General features: G+C 39.4%; 1 non-coding gene across 1 annotated transcript; it reads right to left on the bottom strand.

Annotated features, from left to right (window-relative positions):
- Positions 1 to 734: 734 nt before the first annotated feature.
- LOC121205866 (small nucleolar RNA R71) lies at positions 735 to 841 on the bottom strand. Its single transcript, XR_005900939.1, has one exon. It is a non-coding gene; the product is annotated as a small nucleolar RNA R71 (small nucleolar RNA).
- Positions 842 to 8,528: the final 7,687 nt, after the last annotated feature.

Raw genomic sequence — 8,528 nt, forward strand, 5'->3', positions numbered from 1 at the left:
TACGAATCATGCGATCAAGTTTTTGGCGCTGTTGCCGGGGAACTGAAATATTAGGAACACTAAATTTTTATTACTTTAGCCATTTATTTTTCTTATAATTTTATTTTATTTTATTATTTATTAATTTACTTTTTCTCTCTCTTGGCAGGTTTTTATAGTTTATGACTAGAAGAAACCCGTCAAGACCATTACTCTTTGACGAAGAAATCGATCGTACAATTCACAAAAATCAAAGAGAAATAAGGCGTAGTTTACACTACACGGAGAACGAGCGAGAAGACGATACTCAAACCCCAATCGATGAGATGGCCGAAAACCCAGGCGATTAGCTGCCTCCTGCAATTGCAGCTAATCAAAATCCTGCTCCACGTACTATGTATGACTATGCTAAACCTTCTTTAATAGGAACTGAGTCTAGTATAGTTAGACCTGCTATTGCTGCGAATAATTTCGAACTAAAACCTAACACAATTCAGATGATACAACAGTTTGTTCAGTTTGATGGTTTGCAGGATGAGGATCCCAACACACATTTGGAGAATTTTCTTAAATTTTGCGATACATTCAAAATCAATGGCGTTTTTGATGATGCCATTCTTCTTCAGTTATTTCTCTTTTCACTGAGAAACAAAGCTAAACAGTGGTTGAACTCGTTACCATGAGGGTCTATCACTACTTGGGAACAAATGACCAAGAAGTTTTTGCTAAAATATTTTCCGCTAGCTAAAACGGCTAAATTGCGTAATGATATCTCTTCTTTTGTGCAGATGGATTTAGAAACACTTTACGATGCATGGGATAGATACAAGGACTTACTGAGAAGGTGCCCTCACCATGGGTTACCGCTTTGGCTGCAAGTTCAAACGTTTTACAATGTGTGAATCCCTTGACAAGACAAATGATTGACATAGTTGCTGGCGGAACCATTAACAATAAAACACCGAAAGATCCCTATGAATTCATAGAGGAGATGTCACTGAACAACTATCAGTGGCAAGTTATGAGGACAAAGCCAACGAAAACAGCCAGCGTCTATAACATCGATTCAGTCACCATGCTCTCTAATCAGGTAGAACTTCTCAATAAAAAGATCGACGGTTTACTTGGTTTTATGCAGGTACATCCAGTAATGAGGTGTGACTCAAGCGGAGGAGGTGTACATATAGAATACCAATCCTTCAATCTTACAACTGAAGATGAACAAGTCCACTATATGGGTAACAAAAACTTTAGATCTCAAAATAACCCATACAGTGATACTTATAATGTAGGTTGGAGGAACCATCCAAATTTTTCCTGGGGAGGTCAAGGAAATCAAAAGCCACAAAATCCTCAGGGTTTTCAACAGCCACATTATCAACAAAATACCGAGACAGCATTTAAGAATCAACAAGTATCGATCCAAGGACTCGAAACTCAGATAGGCCAGCTATCCAAACTAATCTCCGAACGACCACAAGGTAGCCTACCAAGTAATACTGAACCTAATCCGAGGGAACACCTCAATGCAATTAGCACTCAAGATAAGGAAGGATTTATTGCACCTGAGCCAGAAATACAGCAAGACAACGCGATGAACAAAGGACGAGAAGAGGTAAACAATAATGATCCCAAACAGGTAAGTACAACTCATGAACCTCGTGTGCCATATCCTAAAGCGATGACGAAAGACAGAACAGAAAAATAATTCAGTAAGTTTGTCAAACTCTTAAAGAAATTACATATTAACTTATCCTTTATTGAAGTTCTTCCGCAGATGCCCAACTCAGCAAAATTCTTAGAGGAACTTCGGAGCAATAAAAGGAAATTAGACGCTACATCACATGTGGAACTTAATGCAGTCTGCTCAGCTATTCTAAAGAATGAGCTACCTAACAAATTGAAAGATCCAAGGAGTTTTACAATTCCTTGTTTAATTGGTAGTCTATCTATGAATAATGCTTTAGCTGATCTAGGGGCAAGTATAAATGTTATGGTCTTGGTAAACCCAAACAGACTAGGATGAACATACAATTGGCTAACAAAACAATTAGATTTCCTAAGGGTATTATTGAAGACGTTCTCGTTAAAATTGATAAATTTATTTACCCAATAGACTTCATTGTCTTAGATATGGATGAGGATAATGAGGTACCTTTAATTTTAGGACGACCATTTTTAGCAACTGCCAGAACCATTATTAATGTAGGCACAGGAGAGCTAACACTTCATGCAGGTGACAACACAGTAACACTCCAAGCACGCGACTCAGTCAAAACCTCTAAGACTCAAGATAATGCTATAAAAACTGTCGATGATAAAACTAATATTCAATCGTCCTTGCAGGAACTTCCTCGAACCAAGACAATAGAGATAGTCTACTACTATCATGAAAAGAACAAAGACGTCCATGAAGAACGAAGACTACGGATAGAGGAGCTAGACGAATTGCGAGAACACAAACTGAGAACACATGATAAACCTAAACTATGCAAACACAAGCCTAATACCTCTCCTAATCAACTTCAGGTCGGCGATACAGTCTTACTAGATATCATTGATCCTCACATTGTCACTACCACACCAAATGAGCAAATCCTTCTTACGGTACTTAGTAGTTTTCCATTCGGTATAGTGGAGGTGAATCCTCCCAAGTTCGGCACTTTTAAGGTAAACAACACCCGTTTAAAACCTTATTTCAAAATTGACAGTAGGAACGAGGAGTATGAACTCCTTAAACCACCATGATAAATCAACGGAGAGGTAAGTCGAGTTTAGACTATAAAAAAGTACTTCTCGGGATGTAACCCGAGCACTAACATATTTTGATTTCTTTCTTTTTATTTTCTCACACTTCAAATCAATTAACTTAATCTTTGAATTGCAAAGTTTTTCAGCACACACGGCCAGGTACACAGGCGTGCCTAAAGCTGTGGCTAAACAGGGGAAGTGACACGGCCGTGCGATACAGCCGTGTTGAAGCAGGACATGATTTCCCCAAAACATGGAGCGCGATAAATCCCCACGGCCGTGCGACATGGCCGTGTGTGAACTTGATAGGAACACATGGGCGTGGGAATGAAAACCCACGGGCGTGCCAGGGACAAGGCTCGATTCTGTTTCTTTGACAAGGGCGTGCGACACGCCCATGACATTCAGCCGTGTACAACAATACACGGGCGTGCTACCATAACACACGGGCGTGGGAGAAGTGAACAAAGCTAGGCACGGCCATGCGAAGTTACCGTGTGCCACACACACCTAAGACACACGGGCGTGGGACAATATCCGGGCACGACCTAAATTGAAAAATTCAAAAAATACAGGCTCACACTCAAAGCACACGGGCGTGGCCCTAGGCCGTGTGACCCTCCCCTATATAAACAAACCACTGTTCATCTTCTTCCCCTTTTCAAAACCCTAGCCGAAAACTTCTCCTCCCCACTCCCTAATCCTTATTCCGGCCACCATTCCCACAATTCTCACTTCCCCAACCCTCAAACCACCCTAAAATCCATTCCCCTTGCATTAATCCCCACTTTCCCCTCTCTATACCCTCTATTTTTCCTCCACACGCTATACCCCCATGTCACACGCCCGTGCGCCGCTATACAACAGCCCTTGGTTCACTTTCTCAACTTTATTTTTCCAATTTGTATTGCTACATTAGTATTCTACATGCTTTACATAGATATTGTACTATTTTGCTTTAGACAAGTTAGGAATTTACTCTAAATTTTTCTATATTTGAATTATTTAAGCCACTAAATAGCATAAACTAGTTTTGGGCCTCTTGCTTAACTACTGATGTATCGTGGATTCTATCACTGCTCATATATTTTCAGGTACATTATGTCGTCATCGAGAGAAAAGAAGGTCGCGGTCCCATCCTCAAAGAGACGTAGGGGACCGGGTTCTTCCTCAGTACGTGCTACAGCCGAAGTTCAGCACCCGTTCATTGACTTTCCACAAGCTTCGCAAGAGGAGCTATTTCAAATACTATGCGCACGACCCATCACCACAGGTTGCTGCATCGACTGGGCTACCGTAGAGCAAGTCTAGCTCACTGATGCCATCTGCGCCCTCCTGTCCACAGACCCATGGAAACGGTTCTTCACTATTACCGAGCCCATTTATTTAGAGCTAACTTTAGAATTATGCTCTACTTTTCATTTACAGGTGGTGATGACGAACAATTACGACCCAGGCACCATTTACTTCCGATTAGGTGGTCTAGTTCGTTCAATGAGTGTCCTAGAGTTTGGAGTTGCTCTAGGGCTTTACACCGATGAGTTTATGGAGGAGGAGTACATGAATGCACTACCACGCAACATCCATATCTCCCCCTCCTTGTGCTAAAAAGCTTTGGCACCACTCTCTTCCACCTACGACCTCAGTCGCTTGAAGGCCTCAGCTCTTCCCCCTTCTCTACGATATATCCATGCCATATTGGCACACACTTTGACCGAGAGGAGAGAGAGCACCGGCGTCGTCAACACCCACGACGCATACTATTTATGGTGTATGGCGAATGCACACGTGAACGACTTAACATACTTCATTGCTTTCGCCATATGCTATCAGACCGAGCGGCATAGGAAGGGAGTGATCTCCATTGGCCCCTACGTGACACTCTTTGCCAGACACTTCGGCCTCCTCAACACCGCGGCCAAGTCATCAACGCTTACCCTGATAGGTCAGATGTCCCCACAGGGCATCATGACTATGTTACACATGAGGATGATCGAGCGTCGACGTGGGACCGATCCCCTCAGTACCATCTCTCGCATGCCATTGACGAAGAGGATCTTGAGGACATCCCTGATGATGTTCCCCCACAACATGAGGAGCTTTCTACCGCGCCACCTAGGGAACGACCAGCTCATGCGGCTGCTTCATTTGCACACCTTTCCGATCGACTCACCCATACTACACAGTTCGAGATAATCCACGAGCGAGATCGGGGATGGGATCGACAGATGGACGATATGCAGGCCATGATGCAGTAGCTTTGCCAACACTTCCATATCGCCACTCCAGCACCACCAGCTGAGGGCCCTATCGATGAGGATCATTGAATCCTCCTATTTTATTTTATTTTTTCTTATTTTTATTTTATTTTCTTTATTTTATTTTTATTTTTCTTTTGATTTTTATTTTCATTTCAATTTTATTATTATTTTATTTTGAAAGACATCTATATTAGTAAATTTTATTTTTCTTTTCCCATTTTTTTGGTATTTCTAACAAGTAATCCCACTGCGCTCTCTTCCACACCAACTCTTAATAAACTCTTCATGATTCTACAGACTTCCAAGCAAAGCTGCTAGGAATATTTTACGGAATGAGGAGACAAAAGGGAAACAATACCTCATGAGTGCCATGTTCAACGACCCAATTTCTTCATTTAGCCAAGAACAATGGTAGCCACCACTTTCCCCGAACACTCCATCCTCAGAATCAAGCTCCACATCCATATAATAGGGAGTTTCACCTCCTTTCCTCCTATGATTTTCTTTATTTTGAATAATATATCTCTGTACATTGAGGGCAATGTACATCTTAAGTGTGGGGGGTGAACATGAAACCTAACTTTTTGCATTATTCTCAAATCCCTGGAGTTGGTCTTGTGCTTAAGTGATTTTCTCATAATCATGATTGAATAAATTCTGATTGATCTATAATTATTGTTGGTATGTCATGAATTAGACCATGGGAATTATGCATGATTATTTGATTATAGGAGATTAGAGAATCGAGCATGATAAGTTGATATTTTGAGAACTAAAATTTTTAGATTATTTTCCTAAATTGAGGTATTATCTTGAAATCTTAAGTATACATGAATGACATCATAAACCCAAATTTTTGGTGAGATTTTTGAGCCTTTTGAGGATATAGCTTTCTTTCTTGCTCACTTCTTTTGTGGTTTGAGTGTGTCAATATTGAACTATTATTCTAGAACTTGCTTCGATTATACATATCGAGATCACACGTATGATTTGATATATTGAGATAATAAAGGCACTTAGGATTTAACCCATTTGCTCCATAAAAAACCTTCACACATAATTAAACCCTTAGTGAAACCCCTTGAGCCTACTAACCCTTTTTCATTGATTAACCCTCATCATTAACCCATTAACCCATTATTGTTGAAATCCTCCTACTGAATTTGACCTTTTTTATCGAGATTGAATTTAATATTGTTACCTCGCTATGTTCACCATTTTTCGTTACTGAATCATGAAGTATGATTTCTACATTGTATCGACTTGATTTGTTCTTAAAAAAAACTCAGTATTATATTGTAATTCTCAGCAAGCTAAAGTTGTCATGAACTCATCTAAACTAGTTCTACATATTTATTTGTGGTTCAATAATTAAGTTTTTGATAGTGGGGTAATATATTGAAATTATCTCGATTCTAACCCTGTTCTCTTCAGTTTGTATCCATACCTGTAACCTAAACCCTATTACAACCATGCAAAGACCTTTTGATTAGTATATCGTATCATTTACAAGTGGTGGAGATTTGATTTTCATGCAAGCCTATGGTAATAACTTTTCATGTTAGACAATCGAGTGCTTAATTTTGAACCCTAAACACTTTGAGTGATTTGAGTGAATCTTTAGTGAGGATGTCATCTCTTGTATATTTAGGACTAAAGTTAATTACTTGAAGAAAGGAGATTACCTATAATTGTTTGAGGCTTTTAATGCCCCTATAGTTGAATTCTCACTGTATGATTTTCTATGGAATAACATGTAACATTATCAGTAATGATTATGTGATTGAGAGGAATGAATTCTAGCAGTAAATGAGAATTTTGCTTGAGGACAAGTAAATGCTTAAGTGTGGGGTTATTTGATAAATGCCAAATTATACATATCTATACACCAAATACTTAGCATATTTATGGATTTTTATTACTAGATTTGTAGATTTTGGTGCTCTTAATCCAGTTATTTCATGTTTTGTACTCAAGAAAGCATTAAGAGTCGAAAGGAGCAAAAACGAGCTAAAAAGGGACAAAAACGGACCAAATCGAGAAGATGACACAGCCTAAGCCTTGCCACACGGGCATCTCACACGCCCGTGGCCTTCGGGGGTGTCAACCAAGGTTTTCACGATTCACACGGCCTGACCATTGAGCCCACACGATCGTGTGCAATTTAACGAATTGAACACGACCTGGTAATCACGTCACACGGCCGTGGCACACAGGCGTGTCCCTTTTTCAAATAGTTGTATTTTACACGGAAAAAGGTTCTTAGGGAGGAAGAAAGCCAATCCAAAGCATATATAAACACCCTAAGTGTGACCTAGAAGGGGGCCGCTCTTTCCAGAACTTTTCTAGAATACAGTACCACACGCCGGGAATTACTTGAAGGAAGCCAGACTATCCATCTCAAAAGCTAGAGCTACTCCAAGACTGAAGATCTCTCTCATAATTCCTTCACGGGTTTTAGAGTTTTCTTTATGTTTTGTTATTTTCATACTCTTGAGATGTACTCTTATTTTATTATGAACTAAACCCCTTAGATATCTAAGGGGGTTAAAACCTATGATGGATCTTGTTATTATTATCTGAACTGTATGCTAAATACTTGATTTGTTCTTAATTATGTATTCTTAATGCTTGAGTTAATATTCCAGGTTTTAATTCATGATTTGATGTGCTTTTGCAGAGGAGGAATAGACCCTGCCTAAGAGTAGATTTGGCATAATTAAGCGGAGTTGATTGAACGCTTAGAAATAGGGTTACGAGATTTTGCCGAATTAGGGTGAAACCTAATAAGGGGATCCATAGATCGAGTTAATGCAACCCTAGAGTGTTAATTAGAGAAAAGTCTCGGTTATTCAATCTCGGGATTAGACGTTATTAGTCTTGAATAGGGATAATAACTTAATTTAGGGATCTCTACGGAACAAGTCAAGTGAATAAATCATCCAGTTTAGAGTCAGATAACAAGTGATATCTAGGTGGATTCCTCCTTGGGTGTCGTCTTTATCAATTTCTTTTCTTCAAGTCTTTTTCCAAATTTTCTCTTTGCTTTAATTAAATCAGTTAATTAGTTTAAATAATTAGTTAATTAAAACAAACCCTTTTATTCTTAGGCTAGATAATAAAAAGATAGTTATTACTAGTACTTTTGGTTCCCTTGGGTACGATATCCCGGTCTTGCCATTACTATACTATTGTTCGATAGGCGCGCTTGCCTTTTCGTTGTGATAATAGTTAGTCTAGGTTTGATCTTCATTATAAATATTTATTACTTGTTACGAATCACGCTATCAAACGGCTAAAATCATCTCGGATTTGACACCGAATGAAATGACTTATTCGACGATCTCTTTTGTGAATCTCTAGCTTCAAAGTCAGTTTTTCTTTTCTCTTTCCCAAGCTCTTCGGCTTTGCAGGCTTGCTCAACTAGTACTATGAACTCTTTTATTTCAAGTATGCCAACTATCAGTTTAATGTCTTCATTCAACCCGTCTTCGAATCTTTTACACATTATGGCTTCAGTCGAAACACACTCTCAGG

Source organism: Gossypium hirsutum, chromosome A08, assembly GCF_007990345.1.
Source record: "Gossypium hirsutum isolate 1008001.06 chromosome A08, Gossypium_hirsutum_v2.1, whole genome shotgun sequence".
Lineage (NCBI taxonomy): Eukaryota > Viridiplantae > Streptophyta > Magnoliopsida > Malvales > Malvaceae > Gossypium > Gossypium hirsutum.